General features: G+C 46.0%; 1 long non-coding RNA gene across 20 annotated transcripts in view; it reads right to left on the reverse strand.

The window, feature by feature from the left end:
* Positions 1–25,276, reverse strand: part of LOC144381083 (uncharacterized) — a 912,868-nt gene that overhangs the window by 427,482 nt on the left and 460,110 nt on the right. Inside the window, exon 3 of one of the 20 annotated variants that reach the window (XR_013445583.1) lies at positions 12,585–12,608. The exons of 16 other annotated variants lie outside the window; for them this stretch is intronic. This is a non-coding gene — a long non-coding RNA (uncharacterized LOC144381083). Of the gene's footprint in view, positions 1–12,584; positions 12,609–14,792; positions 14,818–25,276 lie in introns of those variants that run through there. 3 more of the 20 variants (XR_013445576.1, XR_013445584.1, XR_013445580.1) reach the window with 3 other exon arrangements.

Raw genomic sequence — 25,276 nt, forward strand, 5'->3', positions numbered from 1 at the left:
GGTGCTATGGGCCATACTAAGATGGATGTCTTGCCCACAGTTACCATGAGGATGCAGTTAGCAGACCCAAGTGCAGCAGTTTTTCACTTCTGAGGTAAAGCATTCCTGGCAAAGGCCTAAAGAGGATTTAGCACATGTTTTGGAAAACACAATTAGTATATAAAGTCTGATGAGACTTGACATGTGGGAGGGGTACCTGTGGTACAAGCAAATGCCTGCAGTCCCATGGGACTGAAGGGTGATGCTGGAAAAGCACAGGAGCTCAGGAGACAGGCAAACGGAACAGGTAACCGTACAACGCATCACCTAAATACCACAGTTGCATTTGGCTGCATGCCATAGAAAACCAGTTGTGGTGACTTACCCAAATAAGACGTTTATTTTTCTCAAATAATGAGTCCAGAGGAAGCCAGTCCCAGGCTGGTGCGGGGCTCAAATCCAGCATCAAGGACTCAGGCTGCTTCTAGATTCCTCTGCACCCGTAGGATGTGGCTTTCGTCCACATGGTCACAAAGTGTCCTGGATTGGGTTCCTCCAGGAGTGCCTGAGACAAGGATTCATCTGTAAGTAGTTTATTTGGAAGGTGATCCCAAGAAGATAGGCGAGTAAGGAAGTGAGACAGGGAAAAGGAAGCCAAATCCAGGGTGCATTAATGAGTGGGTTACTGCTTTGGGCAACTGCTGTTCAGTCCCATTGGGGACCTCAGGGAGCTCTGTCTGCTCCCAGTATACGTAGCTCATGCCTCAGAGGTCTCACCTGAAGGCCAAGGAGCTCAGATGTTTATGCACCAACTCCCCCCTGTCACTGAGGGCTGCCCCCAAGTTCACTAACTCTGGCACTTTCAACCTGCCACACGTAGGCTAGCCTGATCCTATAACCGGCAAAAGCTCTCCGAGTCACAGGAGCATTCAGGAAGGAAGCCTGTGTTGAATACAGGAATGGTGAGTGTCGGGGGGTCATGGGGCGAACACTGATAACACCTGCCACACGAGACAACTGCACCTTCAGCATCATGGCTACATTCCAGGCAGGGACAAGGGTGGAAGGTCAAAGGGCAAAGACACATAGCATCTGAGTCTACCTTTTTATCAAGAAGATAGCCTTCCTGAAGCCTCACTTGACTCCTGTCACTCCACTGCCAGAGCTGGATTACATGGCCACCTGCTGTCGCTGTAAGAAAGCCTGGGGAGAGGAGTGTGTGTATTTTTTAACTGGGCACATTGCCTTAAAGGGTTCTATTATGAAGGAAGTAGGGATAGAATGGAAGTTGTAGGCAACTGGTAATGTGCAACAAGGTCATCTTCACACGAATTAACAGGAGCAGAATAGGGTTCTATAGGGGATAAAGTTGCAAGCCATGTTCCTTGAAGATATTCACATGCATTGACAAAGCAAGAATCAGAAACAATAAATCTTAGTCTAAATCTTGAAGCCGAGACACCTGGGTGGCTCAGTGGGTGAAGCGTCTGCCTTCAGCTCGGGTCATGATCTCAGGGTCCTGGGATCGAGTCCAGCATCAGGCTCCTTGCTTAGCAGGGAGCCTGCTGCTCCCTCTGCTTGTGCACTCTCTCTCTCCCTGCTGCTCCCTCTGCTTGTGCACTCTCTCTCTCTCTGACAAATAAATAATAATAATAAGAAGATAAATCTTGAAGCCATCACTTATGTTGTCTCCAATATACATGGCTCAAATAGCAGACAGATAAGTTCTAGGATTCTGCTGGGACATAACTGTCTTACCTTAAACTAGTTATTCATTAACAGATGTTGATTGACCACCTGCTATATGCCAGGTGCTTCCAGGGGCCAGGGACTCCGCAGTGGTAGTGACTGATGGTGGCATCTTTAATCAGGGTCAGAGAACCCTCTCCAAAGAAGGCATTGGGCTGAGACCCACCTGATGAGGGCCCAGACATTCAAAGTTTAGGGGAAGAGGCACTCCAGGCAAAGGAATAAGCAAAGACAAAGCTCCTAGGGGACAAGATTGGCCTGCTGGAGGAAAGAGAAGAAATAGGCCTGTGTGGCTGGTGAGGTGAGAGGGAGAAGTAGGCAGGGACCAGAAATCTGGTTAAAAGACTTCAAAGCTTGTTTTGGCTGACCCCAGAAATGCATTTTTTTTAATGAAGAAATGCTAGAAGTACCTAATTTGGAAGAGGAGATTTACATATTTAGGGAGGAAAGTTTGATCATTCAATAGCACCATTTTGTCCTGAAGTCATCTGCTGCTAAAGAAACAATTGTGCTAATTTTCTTTAAGGAATTAAACTCCTTCAGAGTTCCTTAAATTCCAGTCATGTTCTTGAGTGTTCATGTTTTCACTGGAACCTATTGATTAGGAAATATATATGTAAATATACATATGTCACTCCATCTGCCTGGAAGATCTGCGGCTACTGCCAACGCGTTTATTCTTCCTGACAGTTGGGAACTCTGCTTTGCCTCCTGCTCAGCTGTGCGAAAGGGAGGACTCAAGTGCCCTGAGTGATGATAGATCAGCCTTCAAGGGGCCTCCTTCCACTAGAAGAGCCACCCCCTGGGAAATAGTTTGTCCCGAAGCAGAAGGGAAGTTAATCAGAAATACCCTCTGTGCAGCAGTTTTGCCGTGTGAATTTCTTTGCTCTTTCAGAAGCCACCGGCAGACAGTCGGACCCTGCTGAGGCTGCTCCACTCGAGCCCCATGACTCCTTGAGCACCACAGGCCATGCCTATTCAATTTTCCAACAAATGTTTGCTGCACACACACTAGGGATGCTACCACAAGCAAAATCAGAGGTGATCTGTGCTCTTGGGAACTTACAACCTTATGGGAAGACAGAGCCTATTCAAATAGTTACACAGAGGGTATATAATTAAAAACTGAGAAGTGTGCTAGAAAACAATTCAGTGAGAGCCTAGAACAAAGATGCCTGATCTAATCAGAGGTCAGAGAAGAATTCCCTAAAGAAGGGACACTTGAAGCAATAGGCACTGCTTGAGAACTTATTATGTTCCTATCCCTGAGCAAGAAACTACGGATTTAAGTCATGGATCCCACTTAGAAGGAATTTATAGATCCGTGGAAAAGGTAAGATATTTCCACAGTAAACCACCTGAAAGAGACAGTGTGTCATCAAGTGCTAAATGGATTAGCACTAGATAATAAATGCAGAAGAGCTAAAGATGATGGTAGCAGAGGATGGGTAATACTTCGTGGTTGGGGGGAGATTTGAGCTAGACACCAGAAGGGTGAGGAAGTCATGGATGGGAAGGACGTGGGTAAATCTGATCATGGAACTCAGGAAACTTCGATAGTGTCCTATCATCGAAGCAGGAAACAAATCCAATTTCTTGACCCTCCAGGATCTGCTCCCAATCTGTCTCCCCAAGTTTATCATTTGAGAACCCTTCCACCCCCTTAGAAATACACTAACATATCCTTCCTTTTATGTTATAGTTATTCTTTCCTTGCCAATTTGTGACCAGGTTGAGAGATGGCATCGTGTATCAGTCACCTATCTTTGTGGCCCCGAAGGTAACACCTTTCATATAGAAGAGACAGTAAATGTTTGTTTAATTTAATGCAATGGGAGGGGTGAAACTCTCGTGTTATGATATATGACCATGACCACTGGTCAGTTTGGGACTGAGGGATGAGGGCTTGGGGGGTATGCCTGCCCCTTCTCCAACAGCATTCTCTTCTTTGGTGACATAACCCACTTTCAAAGTTTTAAATGCCATTTTCACACTGGTGACTCCCAAATGGATATTTTTGGCTCTAAATGCTCTCTTCCAGGCTCGTGGATCTAACACCTCCCTACTTGGCATCTCCACTTGGCCAGGCATCTCTAAAAGGCATCTCAAAATTAATACACCCAAAACAGAATTTTTGATTCCCTGCCCTGATAACATAAAGAATACATCAGTTTCTACCCCCACCATCTTCTCTCGGCAAGCAAATGGCACCACTACTCATTTGCTCAAGCCAAAAACCTGTGTCATCCTTGACTCAATTTGCCTCGCTCTTCATATTCAATAGATCAGCAAGTTCTGTTGTCTCACTTCAAAAAAATATGTATCTAATCCACCCACTACTCTCTACTTCCGTTGACACCATCCCAGTCCAAGGCACTATCACCTCTTGCGTGTGCTATTTGAGGCCCCTCTGAGCTCCCTGCTTCCACTCTTCTCCCCAGGTCATCCATTCTCCAGACTACAGCCAGAATGAACTTTCAAAAGCATAAGTCACATCATGTCATCCTCTGCTTATATTCTACAGTGTTTCCCATCATTAGAAGAAAATTGTAGAAGAAAATCCAAACTCTTTCCCATGGCCCACAGGCCCTGTATGAGGTAGGTCCTTCCTGTGTGTCTTGAGCTCATCACCTACACCCTAGTCATCCTGAGCTCCTTGCTATTCCTCAAACACCAAGCTTGCTCCCACCTCAAAACCTCTGGTCTTGTTGTTCCGTTTGCCTCCAGTGATCTTCCCCTACATGGGCCCTTCACTGGCTTCTTCTTGGTGTGCAGATCTCAGCTCATTTGTCCCCATTTCAGAGAGGCCTCCCTGACCACAGCACAGGAGGGGCACCCAGGGCTGAGGTTAGAGTTGGGGCTACCTAACTCTCTTTTGTTATTATCACAGTGTTGGTCACTGTCTGCCTTAGTCCATTTGGGCTGCTAGAACAGAATACCACAGACTGGGTGGATTAAACAACACACATTTATTTCTCACAGTTCTGGAGGCCGGGAAGTCGGATCAAGGTGCCAACAGACCGAGAACCCGCTTCCTGGCTCACAGATGGCTGTCTCCTCGCTGTGTCCTCACAAGCTGGAAAGGAGTGAGAGATCTTTCTGGGGCCTCTCTTATAAGGGTACTAATTCCATTCATGTGGGCTTCACACTCATGACCTAATCACCTCCCAAAAGCTATGCCTTCTGATACTATCACACTAAGGGAGAGGTTTTAACACATGAATTTGTAGGGATACAAACATTCAGTGTACAGCACTATTTGATATTAGTTTTTTATGTCTTTGTTTACCTCTCAGTCAGCAATTTCCCCCAGCTAGAGGATCAGTTACATGAAAACAGGGACCTAATCTATCTTATTTTCCATTATATTTCTAGCAACTAAAACAGAGCTTGGCACCAAGGTTGGCAGTCACTAAATATTTGTTGCATCATTGATAAAGATGGATGGGTGAATACTGAATAATTGTGTGAACTTAAATCATTTAGCATCTTTGCCTCAACTTACCTCCTTCCCTGATGTAGGTTGAAGGTTTTATACTACTTGTCTCTCCTTAAACACAAAGGCAGTGGTTAAGATAAATGAGAAGGCTGAAGGCTTTACCACTTATTATGAGAAAAATATTGGAGTGTATCGGCAAGGAGCCATTTGAAAGTGGCAATGACAGCCTAATGGAGAAAGAAATTCATTTGTTTTATTACCCGTGAACCTCCTGGGGACTGCGTAAGATGGGGGATAAAGAAATGTACCCATTCGTAATATGAAAATTCATAAATACAGCTTACATTAATTCAAAGTAGAGTAATACTTTGTTTATCTGGCATCAATAGGTATTTTGCTAAGTGTTTTGTTTTTTTTTGGATAGTTAATGTTCCCATTATAAGTAGACTTTTTTCAGTTTGACTGTTTTAATGGAAATAATTTTCAAATGAATTTTAGTACTACTTTCTCTGACAGCACACTAAACAGAGCCTTTTTTGTCACTAACTTGGGGACCTCATTATAAACTTATATTATTACATTTGGGTATCAGATAGTGCTACACTCTGAAATCACAGAAATGTAGAACTATTATGCTTTCTGAGATCTCTTGTGTGTATTGCCAGGGTTTTTCTCTCTTCTCTCATTGATTTAATCAACAAGTAGGGTAATTAGCACCAGCAGGCTGGTTACTGAGAACTCTACCCAGAGTGATAAGCAAGAGAAATGTGGTCCCTGCCTTCCTGGAGCCCACAGTCTGCTGGGGAAGATTACAGTGAACAAGTAAGTACGAGTATGACAGGACTCTCAAAGGCCTCCCCAAAGAAATGGCCTTTAAGCTGATTCTTACAAACAAGTTGCTCAGGGGAAGAGTGTTCCTGGAACATGGGGAGGCTTGTGTAGGGGCTGTGAACCCTAAGAGCCAAGGTGCATTTGAGCAGATGAAAGAAGACCAGCATGGCTTCTGAGAGCTGCAGAGTCAGAGGGGCCAGACCGTAGACCCCACCTCCACAACGGCCAGGCTAGGAATCTGAGTCTTCATTCTAAAAACAACTTAAGTGGTTTTAAAGAGAGGAGTAACACGGTCAGCATTATACCTCAAAATGTGTGTTATAAGAAAATTAAGTACCCGCTAAACCCATGTGTGCTTTCACACATATTTTTGGTTTGGACAAAATTAAAATAGGTGTGCCACAGTCATCTACCTTCCACAAACTATGGAATTGACAGGTGGTGTTCGGGTCACAGACAGTGCAAAAATCAAGAAGAGGATATTCAGGTTTGGAAAATACAGGTTTCAGAAAGGAACCTCATTATTGGAGGCCTGTTACAATATTGTTCATGTAAGAGCCTAATTTAATTCAGTTCAACATTGCCTGAACCGTCTGCTTTAAGGAGAAGTTTGTTAGGGTGGATGAACATGCACTAGGAACAGAGGCCCGCCTGGCTTTGGGGGAGTCTCTTCCCCTCTGGACCTCAGTTTCCTCTCCTCAGAATAAGATGCCTACGGGGCCCTCCACTTTCAGCAATGCTGAGAGGCACCTAGCTTAGCGGGCAGGAGGCTCAAAGGGGTCTCCACCACCTACTTACCAAGCAACCTTAAGTTACTTCTTTGAACACCACTTTACCTATTTGTGAAAACCCTACCTCACTGGAGAGTTGTGAGGGCTAAAACAGTGGGCACAGAGAAAGCAGTCAGGAAGTATTAAGATCACTCTAATCGTATAGCTTAATATCTGATGGCTAACACATTAGCCCAATAAAACAGGAGAAAGAATAAGTGAATGTTTCCTTCAGGAAAAAAAAGAGGCCCCTTATGAATTAAGAACTCATGCTACATATTATATTTTTCTGTATTCTTTTGAGACTTAGTAACATTTTGGGAAGCATCTTGCACCATCCATCTGTCCAACATTTGTGCTCTGGAATATCATTCCTCTAACAGCTTGGCCAACTCTGTTTTGCATGTGTTCGGTGCTGCTATCCCTGTTCTATCTATTCTGAGCATGTTATTAACCTGAGCTTGCATGTATCAGTATAAGTTCTGCTAAGACCCAACATTGTCTTAATTTCTGAGCATCCCTGCAGAATTATGCTTGCATGGTTTCTTTGTGCTCTCTTTGCAGCTCCCAAGGGTGTTAATAACAAGTCACATAACCTCTATTTTTCTTATTATTTTTAAATAACTGGGTTTTAAATGGTAAGTTAATACATGCATATTATTTTAAAATATGAACAGTATAAAAGGTTTTTAGGTTAAAAATAAAATAGAAGGTTTTAGGTTTAAAAAAAAACACAATCTTTTCTTTGTTTCCCACACCCTGCTTCCTGGTTATACTCCCTATATATTAGCAGTAATTTATACATTCTTCCAGAAGTGTTCTCCCTTCCTCCCTTCCTTTCTATGTATATTCTACATAATTATCTTCAGTTTACACAAATAAGATTATACTCTCCTTCTTTCCCACCTTCCTATATGTATCTTATATCATTGTATTTATTTTACCCAAATGGAACCATACCAAATGGAACTGTTCAGACCCTATATCTTGGACATTTTCCTGTAGGAGTGCCTATCGATCTGCCTCATTCTTTTGAGTGGCTTTCTGGCATTCCATTAATGGGATGTACCCTTTAACTAACTCTTGTTGATGGGCATTTTAGATGGTTCCAATCTTTTGCTCTTATAAATACTTCTGTAACAAATATCTCTGGACATATATCTTTGCACACTTGAGGGACTTTATCTGTAAAATAAGTTCTTAGACGTTTTAAAACTCAGCATAGCATCCTCCAATATGTTCGCAAAGCCATAAGCCTGTCACTGCTAATGTCAGGCCTCCGAAAAGAGCTCCTTCCATGGAGTGGCTATCTTATTGGACAACATAGGTACAATCAATACCTTGAAAGGGATCATTAATCTTTATGGTGAAGATAGGTGATAACATAGCAAAGTCCTTAACAAATCTCCGGCACCCCATAGTTACCTGATAGATGGTGGCTATCGGTCATGTTGCCTTTATCCTTGTGAACAACCAGTCAAGAATTTATCCCCAAGGCCTGAGGCCAAATGTAACTAGAGTCAATGGGTTGGCACAATATTAGGAAACTTTAGGTGGCATTGTTTTCAGGATACTCAGCCCTTTATTTAAGAGGAATGTCTGGTGGGACAGGAAAAGTCCTTTTCAGGTAGTAAAGGAAAACCTACAAAGCATTATGCCTCAATATTAGAAATTTTCTCTGGCTAGTTCTCCAAGAAGACTTGACATTTTCAACAACAAAAATCAATCCATCGTGGGTTGGTGTTAATCTGAACACTGGGAGAAAAGGAATTGACAATTTAGAAGAAGCAGTGTTGGTTCCAAACTTGGCAAGTCATGAGAACATGATTTGAAGGAACCCTGAGCCAGAAATTCATTCGTTCATTCAACCAAAGAATATTTGTACCCTGTTAGGTACCAGGCAGAGCTCCAGGTTACAGAGGGTACAATGTGAACCAAACAGATATGAGGCCTGCATTTAGAGAGCCATGTGATCCTGGAGAAACCTCTTGCCCTCCTTGTACTTTACCTTTTCACATCTTTCAAATAAGCTGCCTGACCTGCATTACCTTACAAGCGTACTACCACGTTCTGACCACTGGGTCTTGTATTAGTTTCCTTGGGCTACCAGAACAAATTGCCCCAAATGTGGTGGTTTTAAAACAAAAGGAATTTATTCCCTCACAGTTCCAGAAGCCAGAAGTCTGAAATCACGGTCTCAGCAAGGTCATACTCTTGAGGCTTCTACAGAAGGATCTTTCCTCACCTTTTCTAGGCTTCTGGTCTTGCCAGCAATCCTTGGGTGTTCCTGGACTTGTAGCTGTATCACTCGAATCTCTGAGCCCATGCTCACATGGCATTCTCCCTGAGGGTCTGTCTGTGTCTCTGTTTTCTCTTATACAGACCACTGTCACTGCAGTAGGGCCATCCCCCCCCCCCCCAATCCAGTATGACTCATCTGTAACTTTGCTGTTATGCCTGCAAAGACCCATTTCCAAATCAGGTCCTTTCTAAGGTAGCGGACACTGAGCTGGACAGGTCAGGCAGCCTGCAGAGGTCATGCAGAGAGGCACCCTCTGTGAGGATGAGGCAGGGAGTACAGCTGAGCATCAAGGCTGGCGGCAAAGGAAGGGAGCACGTTTAACGGAATCGAAGAGACTGTGCCTTGCGGACAGGTACCACAGGACGAGCACACAGCCAGACTGAACGCCCAGGATGTTCCAGCAGTAAATAGTTCTGTGCAACAGCAACACTGTGCTGGGAGTGGCAGAGTAAAGAGTAAGATATCCAGAAACCTCTGTCAGTTATAACTAGGAAACTTTATAACAGTGCTTTCGTCGTGCTTTTATTGACTATTGATTTCTTTGGGACAGTTCTGAGTCATTTCATCTCTTCTAGCTGAGCACCAAAACTTCAAGCCTTTAGAAGGGTGTCCCACATGCGGGGAGCCTGACAGCTAGGCTTTAGAGCAGGGGTCAAAGGCTCTAGCCCTGGAAGCGACTCCAGGACGCAAGCTCTGCTCTCCCATCATACTGGCTGTGTGTCTTTGGGGAACATTAGTTCATTCCTCAGCACTCAAGCTCTGTTGTCTATAAACTGGGGATAATAATAGAACCTCCTCTAGGATTGTGGAGAGGAGGAAATGTTGTAAGGAAAATAATTCATGTGCAACATTAAACACAGTGCCAGGAGCATTAAAATGTGCTTAATAAATGTTTGTTGTTATTAAAATATCTATTAATTTCTCCCTGTGCTGGAAGATCTTTCATAACAAAGGTAGAAACATGTTGTTATTTCTCTAATATCAAAGGGGGGAGGGGTCTTTCTTGACCCTGTTCTCCTCCAACACCCTCCCTTTACAGCAACATCTTGCAGAAGACTTATTTATCCTCTGTGTCTCCAGCTCCTCTCCTCCCATTCTACAAACAGGCCTTCACCCTCGCCCAGCCCCTGCACTGACATTGTTCCCAGTCCTTGTGGCCCCCCTGACCTAGATGCTGCTAAGTCCGGCAGTCTTCATGCTGCGTGACGGGTCAGCAGTGACCATGGACCATTCTCTCCTTCTTGAAGTACTTTCTCACTTGGGTTCCTGGGACACCACGGGCTCTTGGTTCTCTCCCTACTTCCTTCCTTCCTACATCAAAGTGCCCCTAGGGCTTCCTCAGCCTTCTCTTTTCTTATCTACATTCCCTCCCTAAGTATCATCCAGCCAAATGGCTTTCAACCTCATCTATCACTGACAACGTACAAACTTGGATGTCCAGCCTGGCCATCGCCCTGGAGCCTATTCAGCATCTCCATTTCACTCTCAAACAGATATGTCAAACTTAACATGTTCAAAATCAAACTCCTGATTCCCCTGCCTGGGAGACCTGTCCCTCACGCAGTCCTTCCCCCACAGTATCAAATGGAAACCACATCATTCCATCTGCTCAGGGGGAAAACCTGGGAGTCATCCTGACTTTTCACTTTCTCTGGCACCCCGCATCGAACCCATCAGAAAATCCCGGTAGTACTGACTACGGAGTATATCCGGGATCTATCCACTTCTCACCACCTCCGCCGTGGCCACTCCGATCCAAGCTGTTAGAGCAGTAGCCTCCCAACTGAGCTCCCTGCTTCCTCCCTTGACCCCCTTCGGCCTATTCTCCAGCCAGGAGCCAGTGACCTCACGCTTGGCTGCATCTTAGAGTTACCTGGAGAGTTTTAGAAATTTCATTGCCCAGCCCATATCTCAGACTCATTAAATCGGAATCTCAAGCATGTTTTTATTAAAGTCATATCATGGCACACCTCCGCCCTAGACTTCCAACAGCTTCTCATCTCAGAGTGAAAGGCAAAGTTTTCCACCCTGACAAAGCCATGGCTTCTAAGGCCCCAAATCAGTGGTTTTCAGACTGCCGCTGCCGCAGACTCAGCAGGAGGGCTTGTTGGAACCCACTCGCGGAGTTCCGCGCTCAGCAGGTAATTTGCATGTGGAACCAGCTCCCACGTGACACTGAAGCCAGGCTGGGGACCCATGCCTTACGCCACCTGGCCCCACAGCTTCTCAGACAGCATCTCCTGCTGCTCTTCTCGCAGCACACCTGGCCTCCTTGTCCCTGAAACAAGCCGGTGCCCCTTCACTCCAAGGACTTTCATTCCTGCCCTTTCACCCAGCCGGGCGCCCCTCCCCATCTCTCTCAGGTCCTTCTTAGAGGTCACCTCACCAGTGAGGCTTTTCTGACCACCTTCTTGAAAAGTGTTACCCTCCTCGCTCTCACGACCCGACCCCTCTTCCCGGCTTAATTTTTCAGCAGTTCTGAACATCCAGCATCTAGGTGCACATACATGTATGTATATTTTCTGCCTCCCCATTACATTAAAGCATAATGAGTGAAAGGGTTTTGTTTTGTTCACTAGTGTGAACCTGTGGCTGGCACACAGTCTCAAAGATGAACAGAAAGACTGAAGAAAACCCGGAAACTTAGCGGGAAACCGGACAAAAGTGCCTGTAGTTCTGTTGATGGACACAAGAGGCCGCTGTTAGGTCGCAGAATGGACTGGAAGGCTCACAGAAGCTCTTCCTCCCGCAACGGCCCTTCTAATACCGTCCTGAGTGGGAAACAGCAGACCCGCACCAGGGTAACCAAGCAGACCCAGCTGGGACGTCGCAACGGTATTATCTCCTAAAGCCACGTGGCCAACACCAAGCCAAGTGGCTCCTGGAGATCAGCTACAGCCCGTACCCAGGAAGCTTTGGGAAGGGAACACATCAGGGTGGGCGCATTTCCACAAGTCCCCCGTGGAGGTTGATAGTCACCAGCTCCTGGGGAAGGGCTGAGGGGAAGGACTTCACCTGGTGCAAGTAGACATAACCCAGGGTCGGAATTAGATCGAGTGGGTAGTCACTCCCAGTCCAAGTCCAGAAACCAAATTTCCAAAAATTTCCCCAGGGGGCTAGGTGATGTCCCTTTCTCAATCTGGGATGTTCCAAGGCCTACTCTCTCCCCTTTCCTCATTAATGTAGCCATCTATCTGTCCACTTACAGAAGCACCTGAAGGGTCCAAGAGAAGCCATTTTCATTCTCTGTGACATAGATTAAAGCTCTGGGCTTGGGAATTAAAAACAAAACCAAAAGAGGCCTCTGTCCCACCTCCAACTGTGGCGACTTTTCTTACCTGCACAGTGGTCAGCACCTCCACGTTCCCTACCTCGCGGATGAGTCATGCTGATGAAATCTGGTGAAAGCTCCTGGTGAACCAGACCCATGTCAGGTTGGGTTTTCTGATGATGGTGGGAGCGACTTCTTAGCTTTCATAAATGGCACTTGAAACCAGCAGGGATTTATCAGAAGACATCCCCCCCCCCCCCCCCGCAGCTGTAGAAGTCAGGGGAGCCACCGTTTGATTTGCATACTACTTAAGAATAACATGAATTATAATAATGACTAAAAAGAATGGAGCCTTCGCTATGGGCCTGTAAACCCATTTCATTCTTGAAATGAAAGTTCATTTCATCCTCACAACACATCTGTCGTTGATGAGATCAGGACTATTCTAATCCCCCCTGGCACAGGTAAGGAAGCTAAGGCTCGGAGAGATTAAGTAACTTGCCCCAAGTAACAGGCTAATAAATGAGATTGGGACCCTGACAGCCTGCCCCCTTCCCCCTTCTCCTGCACCAAAATCTGTAGAGTGAGCTAGAGGGATCGTGAAATCTGGCTCCTTCATAAAATGGTAGCACGATGTCGGGGCCCAGCCTTGGGCCGTAAGGTCACACAGATCTGGTGTGCATCCCAGCTCTTCTACATCTGAGCTGTATAAACTCGGGCAAATGATTTCTCTTCTCTAAGCTGTCGTTTCTTGCTGTGTAAAATGAAGATAGTATTTCCCTGGGAGGGTTGTTGTGAGCACTAAATGAGATTATACATAAAGCACGGAGCCAGCTCCTGTCAGAGGAGATGTCCATTTCATATTAATAGTCCACCCCTAATTCCTCATTAAAGATGACAAAAACCCAAAGCACCAAGAAGCTAAATCTTAGCTGACATTACCCAGCGTGCCCTTTTAGACGTTGTGGTCAGTCCTTGGGCCATCTCCAGATAAGATTTTATCTTTGCTGCAGTTGGTAGTCAAAGATCTCAACTATTTTCCTAGTCTTCTCTTAGGCAATTCCTGATCTCCCCCCCACCCCCAAGGTGGGACCCTGGGAGGTAGAACCCATTTGCCCAGCCTCACTCCCCTCTTGCTGGCCCTACTTTCCTGCCCCCTCTTCAGAGATAAAAAAAAAAAAATTGGACTAGGAGAGGTGAAAAGCCAAGAGATTGGGAGGTCACCAAGAGAATGAAGGCAGGAAGGGACACTGTAGGGGGGAGGCCACTGGCTTGGGCCACACCTACACTCCAGTCAAGAGCCTTTTAGCTCTAAGCCACCGACTTAGACACAGGGAGATTCACTTAGTGACAGAGTCTAGAACCTCGTCTGGTAAGGAGAGCTGAAAAAGACGTCAGAGATTATTCCATTTTCAGCCAAGCTTCATGGTTGGTCGATGAGGCGTCCCAGGGCGATTAACTTGCCTGGAGTCTCCTGTGAGCAGAGCCTACCCAGCACCCCAGGGTCCTGGCTCCCCAGCCTCTTTGCCTTGTACCACTTTGACTCCTGTGACCTCACCATTCTCTGCAGGGTGGTTGCCCTGGATCATGGCCTGGTCAAGGCGGCAGAGGTGGGCTCGACCCTCCTAGTGCCAACTTTTCAGCACTTAGGCCCCAAAGCCTTTTTCACTGCCTCCTGGCTGCCAGGAACCCCACGCCAGGGTAACCTCCTCAGGCAAAAACCCATGTCCTGAAGCTTCCCCTCTGCCCATTTCTCTGTCACAATTACCTTTCCTGCATCCCAGCCGCTGTCAAATTCAGAAGGAGATCTGATGTGCAGTAAGTTCCCACGTGTTTGTAACTGATAATGAGCTCAAACAGTTCTAGGCTTGTTTATTTTTAAAACTGATATCCTAGAGCAATGAAACTTTTACCCAAAGGGATAAGGCCCTTATGGTAGAATTCTGGGAATTCTGTTGCAGACAGTTCTCGCCAGCATTGCCCCCACCTGATAATAGCCTTGAGTCCGAGGTACGTGTGGTTTCAAGCAATAGCCTGATAATGGTCTGGTCTCTTTTCTGGATCTAAGAAATGCCTTGGTCTTCTTATCGTACCAAATCTGAAGTCATTTATCTCCATTTCCTGGGACTGCTCTTTTAATCCATCTCTCCCTCTCACCCAGCGCCTGCAGTCAGAGTGTGAAAGGAAGTAGGGGGCTGGTGCCGGCTCCTCATTGACTACTTCTTGTTGCAACCCCTGAGGCAATTAAACTCACCCCTTCCTGGGCGCCTGGGTGGCTCAGTTGGTTAAGCGACTGCCTTCGGCTCAGGTCATGATCCTGGAGTCCCGGGATCGAGTCCCGCATCGGGCTCCCTGCTCAGCAGGGAGTCTGCTTCTCCCTCTCCTGCTCCGCCCTCTTGTGCTCTCTCTCTCTCTCAAATAAATAAATAAAATCTTTAAAAAAAAAAAAAAAAAAAAAAAAAAAAAAAAAAAAAAACTCACCCCTTCCGAAAAATCTCAAGTACCCCATCCCAAATGCTTCACTTCCACAGGACTTTGCCCCTTTCCTAAAATGCTTCCTGGGATCAATAGAAGTGTTAATTGTTAATACAAATGGTGGTACCGGCTGCAGTAGATTCTTCATGTCATGGTGATTCAGGGGTCCCGGGGGATGGGGAGCACCCAGGCGCCAAGAGCTGGGATCACCACACATCCCTGTGTCTGCCCCTGTCCTGGCATTAACAGTGACTTTCATCCTCAAAAGTGTTCTGGGCCAGCAGCATCTGGGTGGCTCAGTCCGTGAAGCATCCGACTCTTGATCTCAGCTCTGAGCTTGATCTCAGGGTTGTGAATTCAAACCCCCCGTGTTGGGCTCCACGCTGGTTGTAGAGCCTACTTAAAAAAAAAAGAAAGAAAGAAAGAAGGAAGAAAGAAAGAAAGAAAGAAAGAAGAAAGAAGAAAAAGAAAGAAAGAAAGAAAGAAAGAAAGAAAGAAAGAAAGAAAGAAAGAAAGAAAGAAAGAAAGAAAGAAAGAAAGAAAGAAAGAAAGAAAGAAAGAAAGAAAGAAAGAAAGAAAAAGTCTTCTGGGCTGAACAATAAACCCCATCAAGAGCATGGGTTTGGGAGTGAATTTGACCTGTATTCAAACCACAGCCTGTTTCTTAGTAGCTGACTGACTTTAGACAAGTTACTTAAAGTCTAGGGCATCAGTTTCCAAATGTGCTGAAAGAGGATACCGTTAGCCCCCAGTGCATAGGATTCTTTGGAAGGACTGGTCTTGCACAGGTGCCAGGCACATAGAGAGTGCAACATGCGTTAGCTCTGTTTCTAGGATTATAGGACATCCATGTGCATCCTCCTCATTTGTGGACCCCTTTAAGGAGTATTTTGCCCTGAAAAAAACTTGTAACCAGACAGACTAGCACTCAAATCCCAGCAGCACTACTTCTAGCTCTGTGACCCTGGGCGATTCAAATGAGCTTTTTGAGCCTCACATAACTCATCAGTGCCACAGGGATAAAAATCTCAGGGTTGTTGTAAGGAGAAAATGAGATAAAGATATTGGAAAGCACTGTGCCCTGTGTATGAACTCAATAAACGCCACTTCTTATTATGCTGCGGGCCAGTGAGGCACAAAGAGGTGGGAAGACCTGCCCAGGTACAGCGCGAGGGTTCACCAGTGAAAGACAGTGTAGGTCAGCCCCATGAACTTCCCACCTTCTCTTGCGGTCTCTGAGGGCTAGACTCTCCTTCCTCCTTGGGTCCCAAGTGCCCCAAGCCATCAGCCTCATTTCCAACTCAATATCAATCCTTCTCAAGCCTTCCTCTCCTTTATCAGGGAGATTAGAAATAGGAAAAGAAAATGGCAGGATGACCCACAGCTTGTCCTGGGGTTTCTGGATGAGAACCACATTTCAGGTTTATGGAATTGATGTCCATTGGTTGGCTGGGTGACACTGGGCAAATTACTCCACCCCACTGAGCGGCAATGTCCTCAAGTGTAGAAAGAAAATGACCGCTTTGCAGGGTGATTGACAAGCCCAAGTCATTCTGACTCCCAAGCCCACGATTTTAACTTTGACTGCACCTCAAGTTCAGGAGCTGTGCAGTCCCATGGCCATTTGGGGGACGGTCAAGACGGTGGTAGGCAGTAAGAAGAGAAGTTAAATTGGAGGTGTGTAAGAGTGACTTCCACAGTTTGGGCTTCGGGCTAAGGTGTGAGATATGAGGCTACCACATGTGGTATGTGTTTTATTCAAAATAGTCCACAAAGCATTTGGCCTGTTTGTGCTCTCCCGACCTGTAAGCCTCGGGCACAAACTAGAGCCTGCCAGCCAAATCGGGCCTGCTGCCTATTTTTGTGCCGAGTTTTACTGGAGTATAGCTGTGCTCGTTTGTGTGTGCTGCCCATGGTCACTGTCTCCGAGGTAGGGCAGAGCTGTGTAGTTGCAACAGAGGCTGCAGAGACCGCAAAGGCTAAAATATTTTCTTTGTGATCCTTCAAATGAAGTTTGCGATCCTGCTATAGAGTAAATACCATCTCAGTTTTAATGGTGATAATTTCAACAATTCCATGCTGCTATTGGGCTCTTGCTCTGTGCCAAGGACCGTTCGTTCTACGGACCTCGTTCGGACGATCTAATTTAATGCTTGCAACAATCCCACGGTCCACACACACTGTTATTCCTGTTTGATGAGTGAGCAAACCGAGGCAGAAGGAGGTTAAGTAACTTGCTCGAGGCTGCGTAGCCAGGAAATGGCACAGGTGGGATTCGAACCCAACTAGTGTAAAGTATCAGGCCTCCCTAGAAACTTGCACACCTATTTTTCTTTCCTGATCACCTGAGCCACTCATGATAGGAGAGACAATGTTACGTGGTCCACAAGCACATTTAAAAACATCCTCTGCTATGGTACGAAAGCTATTCCCTTTTAAATTCTCCTTAACATTGTGAATCTCCCGTTGAACAGAGAGAGTGGCTGGTCTCTTCACATACCTTTTGCTAAAATGTAACTGTATCGCTTCGTTTCGGGGTGTCTATTTTAATGGGTGCCTTTCATCTGTGGCCAATGATCCTCGCTCTCCCTTTACAGCAGTTTCCCTTCAAAATAAATTTGTTTAGGGATAAAAAATAGAGTCAATTCAGTTATTAAAGAAACCATGTTAATAAAGGTGCAGATGGTGTGTAAATATGACAAAAATCATGACAATGGCACAGAAATGAATGACAGAGCCCCGAGCACTGGCCCAGGACCCAGGCAGCCTGGCCCGGGCCCCAGCCAGCAGCAGCTTGATAGGGGGCTATGGACACATCGGGGGGGGTCCCCTCCCCTCCACCCCGGGGCCTTGGGTTCCTTATCTACTGAGTCAGAGAGGTGAATTAAATGATCTCTAACATTCTATGGCATCCCAGTTTATTCTTCCTGGCTTGGAATTTACCGTACTTTCACAGAGCCAAGATTAAATTAGACTTAAATTAGACCCATCCTTTCAAAGCCTGTAAACACGAAGGCCTCGATGGCAATCCTGCGTTTTTCGCTCTTACAGTGAGCCTATTAATCCCCATCTGGATTCCTGCAGGAAAAGGTGAGGAGACAAGTGCATGAGGCGCAGCTTTCAATTTGTGCTTCTGGGCCAGAAATTGAACAGATCCAGTTTGGTCCAGGGCATTTACCAGGAGAAAGAGAAGCTCCGTGACATTTCCTCGTCCGTCGTTATTCCCCGCAGGGGCCCTGCAGGCTGGCCTGATGGGGTGTCTCTCCCTCCAGAGGGCCCTGTGTCTGTTTACCCAGAGACATCTGTGATCATAAGCTCTCAAGGGCTGGAAGGAAAAGAGAAGGATTTTTATCAGAAAGCACACGACATAGCACTTCAAATGGGCTCCAAGCCTGAATGACAAATCACCTGACTGGTAGTGGCATGAGTGGAAAGACCATTCTTCTTAACTCTAAGACTTGAAGGGTGCAGGGCAGCCAGGATGGGCCCTATTAAAGTCCACTGTGCTAAAAATCTGCTGTCTTTAGTTCTTTAACCCCCACATCAATCCTGAGAGGCGGGAGTTATCAGCATCAGCATCGTGTATCACTAATTGTGTGATAATTTAGTGTATGGATGAAGAAATTAAGACTCAAAAAGATTGCAGTCCCCTCCAGCTTCAATGCGGTCCCAATCAGTATAGGTGTTGTTTCCTATTTTATATGTCAGGAAGCTGAGCTTCAGGGAGGTTCGTTGACTCAGCTAGTAAGTGACAGAGGCAGGATCTGAACCCCGGTCTCACTCTGCCAGTCTTATTCCTGTGCTTCCTCTCATGCAGGCCTCAGGAAAACTCTGCCTTTTTGCCTTCTAGCACTTAGCAGGGGACAGGGAGAGAGAAAGAGAGAAGCAGGCGGGCTGGATTCCGGAGAGATGACAGCAAGAGAAGTCAAGAGGAACGAACGTCCCCTCCTGTCAATCTTTATAAGGGCGCCGATCCCACTCAACAACACCGTTGATTCCATTCCTCACTCTGTATCCTACATGGTCAATACGATGCTTATGTCCCCCAGGCATGCATGGAGATTTGCAACCACCCGCCAGTCCTTCCCAGTGACAGCTGATGGGGGCATCCTCAAAGACCGCCTGGGTGCCTCCCACCAGTGCCAGCAGGGGGCAGGTCAAGAGCCACGTTGTCTGTCTGCAGCCTGTGAAGCCCAGGCTGTCTGACGGATGGAACCTCCATCTTCAGAGAGCTTGTCCTCCGTCGTGGGAGGTGCATTGTCAGTGCTCCCCACAGAGCCCCTCACAGCCCTTCACCATTTCTGTGCTCCCTGGGCTGGCTTCCTGGGGCTCACACCTGTGACTGTCTCCAGAGTCGGAAGGTGAGCGGCTGGCGTTCAGAGCTCCGGAAGTGCCTGAGAGCCAATGACTGACTAGGGCAGGAGTATGAAAACCCAGCTCTGTTGCCTCGGGTCAGGGCCATCTGTAAGGTGTAGTCTACACTCCAGAGCTCCCCGCGGATGAGGCCGGGATGGAGCCTGAAATCGCACCTTTGTTTGGTCCCTTCCCCTCCCATTCTGCTACCCGACCCCTCACCAGATTCTTTTCAGAGCACTCCCTTAAAAAGTCACGTGCAAATACAGTGTCATTTCTGGGGCTCCTCGTGGGGAGACACCATCTCTCATCCAACATTTGCCTTCTTTTCTTCCACGTCTGCAGGCTCTCTTGCCTTGAGTAAACATCCCCTCCTATCATCTCCCGAATCAGTCTACCCTTATGGAAGTTTGTCTTACAGATATAAACATGGTAAATGGGAGTGCCACTCTTCAAAGATTACCACTCTTCAAAGCTATCTAGTCTATCAACAGGTGCCTAGGAGATAATAAACTCAGCCCGGTGGTATTAATGTCCATCTTATATATAAAGCCTCTGGGGTAAGGGAATTTCACTACACATAATGGCATCCCATTCCCTCAATAGAAAGAAAAAAAGTAAGACATTTGGAGTTGAGTTTCTTCTGGTTCATCCATTTATTAACTGGCCCATCCACTTATTAACCTTAGATAAGTGATCTATTTTATTTTATTTTAAAAAGTGAAAGGTTTTTTTCCCTTGCCTATTAAAGTAATATATGTCTTTTGTGGAAATTTTTAGCAAATTTAGAAAAGCATAGTAATTCTAATATTAGCCAATGCTTTTCAGGAAATTTCTACCCAATTACTTTTTCTATGCAGATTTTCTTTTTTTTTTTTTTTAAGATTTTATTTATTTATTTGACAGAGAGAGACACAGCGAGAGAGGGAACACAAGCAGGGGGAGTGGGAGAGGGAGAAGCAGGCTTCCCATGGAGCAGGGAGCCCGACACGGGGTTCTATCCCAGGACTCTGGGATCCCGACCTGAGCCGAAGGCAGACGCTTAACGACTGAGCCACCCAGGTGCCCCTGGATTTTCTTTTTTTTTTTTTAATGCTTTTTAAATATTTTCTCTAAATTCAATTTAATTAACATATACTGATTATTAGTTTTAGAGGTAGAACTTAATGATTCATCACTTGCATTTAACACCCAGTGCTCCTTACATCAAGTGCCCTCCTTAAACCCATCACCCAGTTACCCCATCCCCCCACCCACCTCCCCTCCAGCAACCCTCAGTTTGTTTTCTAGAGTTAAGAGTCTCTTATGATTTGCCTTTCTCTCTGTTTTCATCTTATTTTTCCTTCCCTTCCCCTATGTTCATCTGTTTCGTTTCTTAAATTCCAAATAAGTGAGATCAGATGGTATTTATCTTTCTCTGACTGACTTATTTTCCTTAGCATAATACCCTCTAGTTCCATCATGTCATTGCAAATGGCAAGATTTCGTTTTTTGATGGCTGAGTCATATTGCATTGTATGTATACACCACATCCTCTTTATCCATTCATCTGTCAATGGACATCTGGGCTTTTTCCATAGTTTGGCTATTGTGGACTTTGCTTTTCTATGCAAATTTTCTTAAATAATTGTGATAGACATGACTGTGCCCATCATCTAGTTCTCTTGTCCTTCCAGGTTCACGGTACAATTAGACCTCCCTTCCTCCTCAATATTAGGCAGGGTCATATGACTTGATTGGAAATGCGAGCAGTGTTTTTAAGAGCTGGCTTGCCATTCTCCATGCCCTCTTCCCCTGCTAAGGTGGAGCCCTGAAGCTTCATGTTGAGATGGTGGCCACTCCATCTGCCTGGGTACCTAAAAGGTGATGATAGCAGAGCCCCCTGCAAATCCAAAATGGGCATGCAGCCTACGCAAGACATAACTTGTTGTTTTAAGCCATCGGGATTCAGGGGATGTATTAGCTCTCTAGGGCTGCTGTAACCAACTATGCAAAACCAGCGGCTTAACCCCAGAAATGTATTGTCTCACAGTTCTGGCAGCAGATTCCAAGGTCAAGATGTCAGGATGTTAGCAAGCCTTTGTCCCTTCTTGAAGACTGTGGAGGAGAATCTGTTCCATGCTTCTCTGCTAGATTCTGGTGATTTACTGGCAATCTTTGCCTTCCTCAGCTTGAAGGAGCATCACCCCGGTCTCTGCCCTCATCTTCTCCACGTGGCATCTTTCTGGTGTACATGTCTGTGTCCAAACTTCCCCCCTTTTCATATGCACACCCGTCATATTTGATTAGGGCCTCCCCTAATGCCCTCAGCTTAACTAATTATCTATGTAATGTTCCTAAGTCCAAATAAGGTTTCATTCTGAGGTATTTTTGGGGTGAAGACTTAAACATTATGAATTCTGAGGAACACAATTGAACCCATCACAGTGGATGTTTATTGTAACACCAAATCTTAGCATAAACTGACCGATGCAGGGATCATCTTTCTCTCTTTCTCATGCTGCTTTTTAACCTATTTTCACTTTATGAGGTTAAATAATTTGCCCCTTGGTCACAAAACCAAGAAAAGGGAGAACTGGAATTCTTTTTTTTTTTTTTTTAGAGAGGGAGGGAGAGAGAGAGGAAGCTTGTGGAAGAGGGGCAGAGGGAGAGAATCTCAAGCAGGCTTCCCACCCAGCCAAGAGCCCAAGGTGGGGCTTGATCTCACAACGCTGAGATTATGACCTGAGCCAAAATCGAGTCAGATGCTTAACCAACTGAGCCATCCAGGTACCCCAAGGAACTGGAATTCTAATCCAAGTTTTTTTTTTTTAATTGAAAAGACTGTGTGCTTTGAACAACTCTCTAGAGGTTGATCCCTGATAGCCTGATGGCTTTGCAGTTCACCACAGTCCCTGCCACTCCCTATTAATCCCAGACACTGAGGGTAAATACTGTCTCCAGGCTTGTCCTGTTGACTTTCCTACACACAGCCCAGTTTACTTAGATCGCTCGCCCCCACTCCGGGCATTGCATATGCAGTCTTGCACTATGCTGTAGCTTCTATATAATTAAGATTAAGGGTAATTCATGCCCTTTTACTCCACCTTCCTGGTCACCAAAACCCCTGCAGTCGCTAGGACAATCTGTGCTACTTTTACCCGAAACGACACTTGTTCCTCACGCTCAGCTCCCACTTTTGGAGCACCAGACTCCTGGATTAGCTCCCCATCACCCATCTTGTACTTGTTTTCCGCCAAGCAAATTTTCCGTCAAAGGGATGAACCGGCAATAAAAATATTTGCTCAATTAAAGCAAGTGGATTGTCGGGAAATGGCAGTCCTGTATACGTCCTTTATAAAAGAGCTCCTCATGACAAAGGACTCAATCACAGGGCGACTTTCTCTCGTTCCTGATGCCCGCATCCCCGGATGCAGAGAAAAGAAGCCCTGCTTTGTAAAGCTTATGCCAGGCAGTGAATCACGGAAGCCCTTCAATCACTTACTGCTTTTCCTCTCTTGCCATTCCTATTGAGCATGATGGCTTTTTTATCCCACACCGAGGGGCTTTATTGTGTGTGCTACTCCTCATTAGTTTGATCACAGAGGGCAGATCTAAGACGTGATTCAAGTAAATGAAAGGTTCTCCAGAAGCTATCCAGGTATAGGCATTCTTTTCTAAGCCCTCATCCGTGCCTCTGAATTCATTAGCCCAGAACACACAGCATCTCCAAATAGGCACATGCACCAAGTATTACACCCCAGAGAGCCCGACTCTGCAGACTGGCACCCAGTCACCTTCTCCCCACCTCAGTTGACAAAACGCACATTGTGTTTACTCCAATTTTCTCATTAATTTTATTGGCTGCCTGACAGCCTGTGCCTCCCCAGATTTGCTTTCTGGAATTAGACTGATCTCAGTGCTCTAAGAGAACAGCAGACTCAATCCCGCTCCTCCCAGGCGAAAATCCCCATCCCCACTTTGCAGATTAAGGCAACTGAAGCTCTCCTGGAAAAGATGTCTCTGAACTGGTAAATGCTGGGGAAACTTGCCTTCACGTGTAGGTCAAGGGCTTTGCCTAATCAGAGGGAACTCCTAACCAAAATATCTCTCCACCTGCTGCCACTGTGCTGCGGTGTACAGCATTCACCCAGGATTTACAGGGGTATTTTAGAATGCAGCACTTACCCAGAAGGATTGCTATAGTAAGCCATTAATGCTTTAGTGCAGATGAGTTTGATCAAATTGACTTTAGCCACCTGACAGGGTCAGGAGGGACACAGAGAGACAAATTCTAGTGAGAGAAAGGAATTCAAAAAAGGCAGCCAAGGCCAGGTATTAAGGGGCCCAGGACCCCGCAACATCAAAAGAACATTGGGCACCCGGTGGGAGAACGAAATGGAGAAAGTCCTAGGGAGCTTGGGGAGATGGAGCAGACAACTCTGTCACCCACCCATCTTAGGGGGACTTGAGATGATGTACACACATCCCTGCACATCCAAGCTGTGTGACCTTGAAGGAGCCCCTTAAAAGTCCCTGACCCCATTGCAATTGTCAAAAGCAGACAATAAATGACTTACCTACCCAAAGGCAGAGGGGTGAACTAAAAGATCCCTAGAGATCCCTTCCTCCAGGAAGGTTCTGTGAATCAGAGTGAACTCCAGCCTCTGAAGAAATCCTCAGAGCTGTAGCATCATTGTTAGAGTCAGATAGACTTTGTCTCCATTTTGAGCTCTGCTACCACATACAGCAATAGGCAACCTTGGATAAGTCCTTTGGTTGAGAATCTTTGGGCCCTACATTTCTCACCTACAACTAAACCACAAAGACAACCTCACTGAGTTGTTGGGAGGTTGTCAATAGGACAATGTATGTGAACCACTTAGTACAGTGCTGGGCACAAAATCGATTCTCAGTAATAACCATTTAGCTACTGTGTATCACTTCCCGTCATCATGGTGCGGACCCCCTAGTGCTTTTGTGCCTCCTAGTGGTAGTTCAGCAGCATCACGGTGAAAGGAGTGGGTTTTGGAGTCAGACCATCCTGGTCTCAAAATATGGGCTCTGATGGGGACCAGGTATCTGATCTTGGGCACTTCTTCTCAGCTCCAGTTCTCTCTTCTGGGAATGGGAATGATGAAAACACCTATCTCCAAGGTGAGGATTAGTGAGACCAGGCATGTAATTCCCTGGGCGCAGTGCCTGGCACAAGGTAAGACTCCAGTAAATGGGAGATGTGGACCCCCAAATTCCCTTTCTCATCTTCTACCTTTCTCTCTCTGTTGCTCTCTTTTCATGACAGATGTGGTTGAAATCCAGTTCTGTGGATGATCAGAGTAGATGCAGAAGCCTTTCTTTTCAACCAGAAAAACAAAGAAAAGCCCTGTGAGCCAGCTCAAGGAGCCAAATCTGGTTTCATCCAGCTCTTGTAGTATTCTGGCTTTTGGGCATCAGTACAGAAAATTAGTTCCCCTGAAGTCCTCCCCTTCAGATTGGGGCTGTGGAAGATAAAGAGTGGCTAAAGAGCTCTGAACGATGGCTAATCTTCTAATTAGCACTTCAGAGAGAAGCGATAACAGGAATGCACTCGCAGCAATAGGCTCCAGGGAATGGCAGGGGCTGATCAATGTTTTCCTGGAATTGTACTCAGAGCCACTGAGCTCCTTCTAAGTTTGTGACTCCTTCCCGCAGCGTTACCTTCCACCCCTCTCTCTTCTAGTCTGCTCCACTTTCACGTAACCTTTTCTAGGGCCCTCTTTCCTTCTGGCTCTCAGAACTCCCCCACCTGAACCCTGATACTTCCATCTCCTTCTGCTTGAATATGCAGTACTTGTAATCATTGGTGTTCGTTCCTTAGCTCAGGAGGTATTTGCTAAATGCTTCCTCGGTGCTGAGGATACAGAAAAGAATAAGATGGTCTCTTTGTTCTCAAAGAGATGGGCTAACACACAATACACAGTGCTTCCAAATAACTACGATTGCTTCAGAAGTAGGCATGGGGGGCTTTTCCGGAAGTATGCAAGGGGTTGGTATAGGAGGCGGGAAGTGCCAAATTCTGGCTGAGTGGGACAGAGAAAGCTATTCCAGAGGAGTAGGTCCTGGGCCTGAGACATGAGGAATAAGTCTAG

This window comes from Halichoerus grypus, chromosome 2 (assembly GCF_964656455.1).
Source record: "Halichoerus grypus chromosome 2, mHalGry1.hap1.1, whole genome shotgun sequence".
Lineage (NCBI taxonomy): Eukaryota > Metazoa > Chordata > Mammalia > Carnivora > Phocidae > Halichoerus > Halichoerus grypus.